The sequence below is a fragment of the Lycium ferocissimum genome, unplaced genomic scaffold, assembly GCF_029784015.1.
Source record: "Lycium ferocissimum isolate CSIRO_LF1 unplaced genomic scaffold, AGI_CSIRO_Lferr_CH_V1 ctg640, whole genome shotgun sequence".
Classification (NCBI taxonomy): Eukaryota; Viridiplantae; Streptophyta; class Magnoliopsida; order Solanales; family Solanaceae; genus Lycium; species Lycium ferocissimum.
In genome coordinates, this window is record NW_026726343.1 from 178966 (window position 1) to 188670 (window position 9705).

At 35.6% G+C, this 9705-nt stretch overlaps 2 pseudogenes; one reads left to right on the forward strand and one right to left on the reverse strand.

The window, feature by feature from the left end:
* The first annotated feature begins 2643 nt into the window (after positions 1-2643).
* LOC132045278 (zeatin O-glucosyltransferase-like) lies at positions 2644-4759 on the forward strand (annotated as a pseudogene).
* An 853-nt stretch (positions 4760-5612) lies between these two features.
* Positions 5613-9705, reverse strand: LOC132045283 (uncharacterized; annotated as a pseudogene).

A 9705-nucleotide genomic window follows, 5' to 3' on the forward strand; every position in this document is an offset into this window, starting at 1 on the left:
ATAAAGGTATCAAAGCGACACAATAATGAATTGAAAATTAAATGTGATGAGTCATATAATACAATTTACAAGGATCAAATTAATATTTTTCAATAACTAAAGTACCAAAAATACGAAATACGATTTTTCCTTATATTTTTTTATAACAACGTTGTCCGAGTCAGTTTGCACATATCGTAGCTAAATTCATGGGCAGGTTACACATTTGGCCGGTCGGCAAACATAATTATATTCGCGAGCCAAATATACACTGTTAAGTATTAAAAATGTATATTTCATGTATATTATACGTTAGCATACAAAAAATATACATTTGCTGGCTATTAGTATGATGAGTGACTATTTATGTCAATTTCTCTAAATTTCATTGGACAGCTTTTTCAATCACAAGCGCAGTTGCAGAGTAGTCATGTCTTAGCATATGGGTTGGATAGGCCCGTGAGCGATCCACAAGTAACTATTGCTGGTTTGGGCTGGCCCATTGCCCCACTGTATTTGGCATGAAGAAAATCATTTTCAAATTATGTTTTTCGGGAGAAAGTTACTTTCTGATATTTGATTATCGAAAAAGAAAAACATTTCCCATGAAAGTGAGAAAAATGACTTTTCTTACTGTGGGCGGAGTTTATTTTCTCCTTACTTGATATAGTTTACTTCAACCAACGCTTACATTATTGTCAATCTTTAGTAGTAAAATTTTTCATCAAAACACTCTTCGATCTCTTTAATATTATTATTTATATATTTTTTTAAAATTGAATTTCACTCGCTAATCAAACACCGGAATTTCGAATTCTGTTTCATGTTTATTTTTACTTTTTAAGTTTAGAAAAAATTCTTAGTATGTTTTATTGAGTAATAGAAGATAAAAGTGAAACACTAAGAAAGGAAGAATGACTGCATGGGATTCCTTGATATGATAATGTTAATTTAGTCATGTGGCATGGAGTTAATTTTTAGGTCCATTATTTCGAGGTATCATATCTTAATATATCAAATTATAAGAATCTGAAGAACAAATTTCAGCGGAGAATTCAATTTAGCAATTGAAAGGTACTTGGTTGTAATTTGTATGATGCATTTGGGAGTTACATAATAAAACAATCATAAAATGTTGGTTTTTTCCTTCTTCTATTTTCGACTATTTTTAGTTGAGGAATATACCAACAACAACAACAACAACAACAACATATCCGAGTGGGTCACAATGATGTGGTTAAGGAGGGTAGATTTATGCAGCGCTACTTTCTATCTTGGGTAGGAATTTTGTTCAGGAAAAGCTCGAACTCAAGAAAAAGCATAGGAAAGGTTAGATACGGGTAAACAATTATGAAAATGAAAACAACGAAAGTGAATAAGCCATGATAAACCATTCTGTGCAAATAGATACTCGCAGAAATCAAGGGAGTTGAGGAATATACCATCTAAGAGAATTATACTAGTTTTAAATTTTCTTTTCTATTCTCTTGTTACTGATTTACGCAAATGTCTCTTTTTAGGTTACCATTTAAATTTTATCCCTATTTATAAAAATTGCGAGAATGTAGTCTTTGGGGAATTAACATTGCGAACAATATTAGACTGATTATAATGTTTGCTTATGTTATGTTCAACTTATAGACAAAAGATTAGACCATCGTCCTACGTTTGCAATAACTTACAAAAGTTTAGATCGTGATCTAACGGTTTATAATAAGATTTTGAGTTCGCTCAAAAGAGATATTTAGACCGTGGTCTAAAAGGTTCATAACAAATAAAAAGAAGTCATTTACTAACTAACTATCCAAAAAAGGACAACCGACAAAAAGTTCACATATTCTGACCAGTAAGTAATATAAGGAGTCCACATATTGTCCACTTTGTCCGAAACTTTAGGGCCTCACGGTTTTGTTTAACCCCAATGCTTCAATGATTGAATCCTGAACTTGCTCTTACATGATATCTAACTTTCTTCTATTCGGATGTGAGGTTTGCCTAAGATAAATTTCAAAATGAACTTCCTTCCGAGCTTTAAAAAAAAAAAAAAAAAAAGAGTTCAACCACCAGCTATTTGTAGGCAGTTACATACATTAAGGACTCCACACTAAGATTTGCCTCGCTATCGTACTTATAAATATCCAATTTCTTTTAAAACTGTCAATGTATATAAGCTAAACTTATCTTTATAATTATATCATATGGAGTAACATTTAAGTTTTCAAATTGTATATATCAAAGTATTGAGAATTTACTATATTTTGTCGAATAGTCTTTCCCCTTCCCTCCCCGCAGCTAGCTTAAGACGTTAGGCAGAAATAAATTTGGCTATATATAGGTGTTCACCTTGGTTTAATACCACACACTGTCTAATATTTTGAATAAATTAAAACTAGTGGCTACTTACTAAAGAAACAATCTCACGTCATTTTTGTTCCCCAAAAATTAGGTGGACGGGAAGAAATGACCAAATACTTTTTGTCTTTTCATTGATTCATCAACCTAATTTCAAAATTTGCACCACTGCATTATTGAATATATGTGTGAAAACCTTTTATGATTGCCAAATTTGTCTAGCTAAATTTATCATATTTGTTTCTTGTCACTAGCTATATATATGTATGACAAACATATATGGAGCTGGTTCTTGTCACTAGCTATGTATATGACAAACATCTATAGAGCTCCGTTTACTCCACGTTGCATGTGTATGAAATTTAAAATGCCTCGTTATGGTTGGCTCTACTTCATTTGTCGTCTTAGAACAATCAAAGATATAACATTTGTTGAAAAATCATCAAGATAGTTCCTTATAAAAGGATCTGTTTTTGTTCATCATCAAAATATAACTCACTTCATAAGAGTACTTCTCAAATTGTGTATCACTAGAGATCTTTCTAATATATATAGCTCAATGGCAGAAAATTTTAGCTCAAAAACACATGGACAAAATGGTGTGCATGAATCCAAGGGCGGAGCTACAGCCTGCGAAGAGTCGTCAGTTGGCCAAAATGGTACGCAACACGCCAGGGGGGGAGCTACAACCAGCGAAGGGTTGTCAATTGGCCAAAATGGCGCGCAAAACATCAGGGGCGGAGTTACAGTCGGCGAAGAGTTGTCACTTGGACAAAATAGTGTGCGAGACGTTAGGGGCAGAGCTACAACTGGCGAACGATCTTCAGTTGAACACCCTTCATCGAAAAATTATAATACTGTAGCGAAATTCCTGACTCTGCCACTGCAAGACGACGCCCGAGTAGCTGTGGTCATGGTGCCACTGCCAGCACAAGGCCATCTCAACCAACTCCTTCATCTCTCTAGGCTCATTTCCATGTATAATATCCAAGTCCATTACATTGGATCCACAACTCACATTAAACAAGCAAAAATTAGAGCTCATGGCTTTGATCCACTCACCATAACAAAACTTCATTTCCATGAATTTCATCAAACACCATCTTTTGAAACTCCCCTGCCTAATCCTAATGCTTCTCACAAATTTCCAAACCAACTTATGCCTTCATTTTACGCTACATCCCATCTCCGCGAGCCAGTTTGCTCGCAAGTAAGGAAACTTCTTAGCGCGAATATTGGCAAAGTTGTTGTTATTTATGATAGTTTGATGAAATGGGTAGTTCAAGATTTGCCACAAATGCCAAATACAGAATGCTACTCTTTCAATAGTACCTCAGCCTTCATGATATATTCATTTTTCTGGGAACTCAAAGGAAAGCCTTTCATCCTGGAACTGAAAATTATGAGGATATTCCAACAATTGGAGATTGTTTTCCTCCAGAGTTTTGGGAATTTTTGAAGATACAAGAACAATTTGATGGGAAGATCGATTGTGGGGAACTTTACAATTCATCAAGAGTAATAGAAAGTTTGTACCTTGATTTAATGGCCAAAGAATATGATGGCATGAAGCAATGGGCTATAGGTCCATTCAATCCATTGAAGAAAAATGAGAAGAGCAAAGACTCAAACAAACGCCACGAGTCCCTCGATTGGCTTGACAAACAAAAACCAAACTCTGTTATTTTCGTGTCATTTGGTACGACTACTTCGTTGTGTGATGAAGAAGTTAAAGAGCTTGCGGTTGGACTAGAGAAGAGTCATCAAAAGTTCGTTTGGGTACTCAGAGATGCTGACAAAGGAGATGTTTTTATAAGTGAGGTTAGAAAAGTACAATTGCCTGAAGGATTTGAAGAGGGAATAAAAGAAAGAGGGATTATAGTAAGAGATTGGGCACCCCAGTTGGAAATTTTAGCACATAGTTCAACGGGCGGTTTTATGAGTCATTGCGGATGGAATTCACGCATGGAGAGTATGTCCTTTGGAGTTCCTATAGCAGCATGGCCAATGCATTCGGATCAGCCAAGGAATTCTCAACTTGTAACGAAGTACTTGAAAATTGGACTAATCGTTAGGCCATGGACAAGTCGTGATGAATATGTTACATCAGAGATGGTTGAAAATGCTGTGAAAACATTGATGGCTTCAAAAGAGGGAGATGAGATGAGGAAAAGAGCAGCAGATTTGAGCAATGCTATTAAAAAATCAGTGGCTGATGGGGGCATCAACCGCGCTGAGATGGATTCTTTCATTGCTCGCATTACTCGCTAATTTTTCTTCAATGGAAATTTAATGGAATGGCATCCTTGAAAGTTCAGTTCATTTTTCAAAAATGTCCTATTGTATCAGCAGTTGCAACAATATTTAACTGTTTATAGCGAGTATAATTTGGAGACCTAGAATAAAGTAAATAACGTGTTATAATACACTGATGGTAATAATTCTTTACACTGTCAATACATATAAAGTGAATCTGAAAAGAAATAATCATTTTAGTCCTTTTATGTGTCCAAGGAGATATAATAATATTAAGCCTTTGATTTCTTTCGTACGCTAGCAAGTTGCAGCAACTAAAATTTAACATTCATAAAGTAAGGCATGTAACACCTTAGAGGGTGATGAGAGACATGAATTTTAAAACCTCAAATATGGTGATGTAACTTGAAGTAGACAGAGGAATGTTATCCAAATTAATTAGCTAGACTGGATTTCACATTTGTATCACATTTATACTTTTAAATAATTCACATTATATAGATTTGTAATAAATTTCATCAGCAATGGCTGAAAGTTAGGATCTTGCATGTCATATGTGTTTTAAATTTAGCGTTGAACTTTATATTAAATGCATAGTTTCTAATTGGTGACAGCAAATTAAATAATATCATGAGCAGGCTAGCATTATAAATATTCAACTGTTAAAGGCTTGTTATAAGTGAGCATTTAACATAACACCTAGCTAGCTATACTTCACTCTGAAAACATCAGCCTGCCAAAAAAAAAACCTATAGTTGTTTTCATGATTATAGCCTTTTTCGTTTGTCATATCGACTCTACATTTGTTTCTGTGCTGCCATGGGAATCGGATGAATCACGGTTACATATTATAATGGCAAGAGAGATTGTGCTTCAATATGTATGTGGTGATATAGCTATTTCTATGTAATTCTGATGGTATCTTCTTCTCCAGCTATGCATAAATACAACAGATGTTGTAGCTATAAATATATAGCTGAGTTCTTGAATATCTGAAGCATCTCTACACATCAAAGTTTGCCATCTTTAAGAAGGTTACTTCCCCACTACACCATAACAACAATAAAAGATAGCAATGACATTACATGCTTAATCTACTATTGATATAATTTCATATATTATACCACTCTTGAGAGACTAGCAATTTTTTGATTTCATATACTAATTGTTATCAATAAGTCTAATTTCAACCAGTAATGTGAGAGATGAAAGAATCCATCTCAGCACGGTTGACGACCCCATCCATAACTGATTTTTTAATAGCATTGCTCAAATCTGCTGCTCTTTTCCTCATCTCATTTCCCTCTTTTGAAGTCATCAAAGTTATCACAGCATTTTCCCATTTCTGATGTAACATGTTCATCTCAACGGGCCCATGGCCTAACAGTTAGTCCAATTTTCAACAGTCAGTCCAATTTTCAAGTACTTTGTTACAAGTTGAGAATTCCTTCTGATCCGAATGCATTGGCCATGCCGCAATAGGAACTCCAAAGGACATACTCTCCATACACTAATTCCATCCGCAATGACTCATAAAACCGCCCTTTGAACTATGTGCTAAAATTTCGAATTGTGGTGCCCAATCTCTTACCATTATCCATTTTCCTTTTATTCTCTCTTCATATCCTTCAGGCAAATGAATTTTTCGAACTTCACTTGCAAGTACATTTCCTTTATCAGCATCTCTGAGTACCCAAATGAACTTTTGCTGGCTTTTCTTTAGTCTGAGTGCAATCTCTTCGATTTCTTCATCACACAACGAAGTAGTGGTTCCAAATGACACGAAAATACCGAGTTTTCCTCTTGTTTGTCAAGCCAATCAAGGGACTCGTGGCATTGGTTGGAGCCTTTTTTCATCTCCGTTAGCACCAGTGGACTGAATGGACCTATAGCCCATAATTTCGTGTCATCGAATTCTTTAACCATTAAATCAAGGTACAAACTTTCGATCACTCTAGATGAATTGAAAAGTTCACCACAGCTGATTTTCCCAACAAAGGGCACAAATTTTTTCTTCAAATAGTCCCAAAAGTCAGAAGAAAAAACAGTCTTTAACTGATGGAATGTCCTCACAATGTTCAGTTCCAGGCAAAACAGGATTTCCTTTAACTTCCCAAAAGTACGAATACCGGTGAAAAGCTGAGATAGGATTGAAACAGTAGCATTCAGTATTAGGCATTTCAGGCAAATCTTGAACCGACTCATCAAATTATCATAAATAACAACCACTTTTTATGATTTGTACTAAAAAAGTTCGTGTACTAGAGAGCAAAGGGGGTCACGGAGATGGGATGCTGCGAAGAATGAAGTTATTACTTGGTTAGAAAATTTGTGAGAGGCATTAGGATTTGGAAGGGAAGTTTCAAAGGAAGGCCTGTGTTTGAAATTCATGGAATTGAATGTTTGTTATGGTGTGAGGATCAAGACCGTGAACTCAAGCTTTCGCTTGTTGAATGTGAGCAGTGGTTCCAACATAATGGACAGGGATATTGTACGAGGAAACAAGTCGAGAGAGATGGAGAAATTGGTTGAGATGGACTTGTGCTGGAAATGGCACCATCACTATAGCAACTTTTGAAATGCATTCATCAGCCATTGGAAATTTTTTGGAAAAGTGAAATCATGGAATTGCATGTCTGAATATTAAACAGTACAAGTGTATATATAGGTACAAGAAAGTCTTTGCATTAATGTTACTAACAGAATCAATTTAATTTTATGGATTAACTACAAGTCATATGCACATATAGCAATGAACTTTGAACACATAGATAATGTGAAAGTCAAAATGCAGAAAATCTGAAATTAATGTTATACAAAATCTTGTACAGTTTCTGCAGCACTTGAAGTGTGTTACTGCCCCCTTCCCATGTTAACTATCTCTTTAGCTCAAAATAATTGTCACCTTACGATTTCAAGATTAAAGTTGGCAACAACAAAAGTAGTTCTTTCTATATTATCCAATTCTCAAAAAGCATATGACAAATAGGGGTCACTTTGTAAATTACCTTATATTTATTGTTTTCTTAATGGACGTGAAAAGAACTAAAGCGACAATTAAATTTGGACGGAAAGAGTATATTCCATGTTCATCAGTTATTGTAGTTGATGATCCAAAAGAAAGATAAATAACAGAAGTATATGGGGTATGTAAAAGAGATTTTGGCAAAGCTTAAAGGCAAACATTTATTCATGTTAAAACTAGATTAATCATCTGTCAAGAAGCAGACTAGTGACAGGTTAATTTAAAGGAAAATGAGAAGTAACCAAAATACTTGAAAAACTTCTGGTAGAAAAACAAGTCTATCTTGTGATATGCGCGATAAAAGAATCCAACTCCAATTGAGAAGCACCCCCTTTCTCTGCGGAACGCCTTACGGCTTCTCCCAATTCTTCTGCTCTTTTCCTAATCGCATCACCTTCTTCCGATGCCATCAACTTCCTCACGACATTCTCGATGGTAGATGCACTCACTAGCTCTTTGCGTTTCTCCCACTCCCTCACAATTAGGCCTATTTTCAACAATTCCGTTACCAAGAAACCATTTTTTGGTTGATCAGAATGCATAGGCCAAGCAGCTATTGGAACCCCCATAGTGATACTTTCTATGCAAGAATTCCATCCACAATGACTCATGAACCCGCCTGTGGACGAATGAGCCAAGATTTCTGGTTGTGGGGCCCATTCTCTTACCACTAACCCGACCCCTTTTACTCTTTCTTCAAACCCTTCTAGCAACTCAACTTTTCTAGCTTCCCCCGTAAATATATCTCCTCTATCAGCATCTCTCAACACCCATATAAACCTCTGTTTGCTCTGTTCTAATCCCATCGCGAGCTCCTTGATTTCCTTATCGGAAAATGAAGTTGTTGTTCCGAAAGATACGTAAAGAACTGATCTTGGAGGTTGTTTGTTAAGCCACTCCAAACATATATTCTCCCTATTCGAGACACAATCTAGTTTAGGAGGCAAAATCGGTCCAATAGCCCATTGTTTCTTGTTCTGTTTACTTGCTATTTGTGCAACCAAATCAAGAAACTCACCTTCGATTACTTTGCTTATATTATGGATATCACCTGATCTAATATCCATATATGGAGTGTGAAGAGATCCAAGATCCTTCATTCCATCTGTCATAATTCCTTCAGAGGAAGGTAACTTTTTAAGCAATTCCTCTTCAAGTTGGATATACATTCCACTGTTTAAACATGTAAAACAGTACAAACTGAAAGCTGATGTGCAATTAAGCATATAGGACTCCGCGTTGTGCAATGAAGAAACATCCTGAACGTTGTAGGACATTAAAAAATCATGAACAACGACCACTCGTCTTGATTTTGAGGAAATATCGCGTAAGAAGGAAGCAATGGAATCTCGAAGAAGCATAGAAGCATCCCATGATGGTTGAAGATGTGATGGAAATTTGCTTAAGGCATTAAAGTCAGGTGAAGGTGAGGCAAATTCAGGAGTTGGGATGTCATGGAAATGGATTTTGGCTATGTCTGAAGGATTTAAGGCGTTGGCTCGAACCCGAGCTTGAAGATTATGTGTAGCTGAGCCAACATAGTAGACAGGAAGATTATATGATGAGGAGATTAAACAGGCAAGTTGAAGAAGTTGATTTAGATGGCCTTGAGCTGGAAATGGAGCCATGACTATAGCAACTTCATTTTCTTGTTTTTTCAAGTTGCTAAATTCATGGTTTGGTAAATTCTCATAGCTACACATGTTAGTGGAAATATAGGAATATCGGACCCTTCCTATCTCTCTCGATAGAGCTTGTATTTCTTCAAATGACTTTGAAGTCTATGAGAATTGAACAAAAGTAAAGAGAAGTAAGACTTTTGTGTTAAAAAAATAAAGACTAAACTAAAATTACAAGGCAAAAGTTACAGGAGAAGGGAAACAGAAGTACTATTATTGTTTCTAATAACGTTTGTTGTATATTGCTTCTTTCTGTGTTTTACAATACATACGCATTCCTATATATAATATCAAAAATACATGCTGGCCAAGTCATAATAATTTGTGATCAAATTAACTTTGTGGGCAAGATATCTACTTGGTGGCCAAGTTATCAACTTGGTCTCAAAGTAAACCAAAATGGACATACATAAA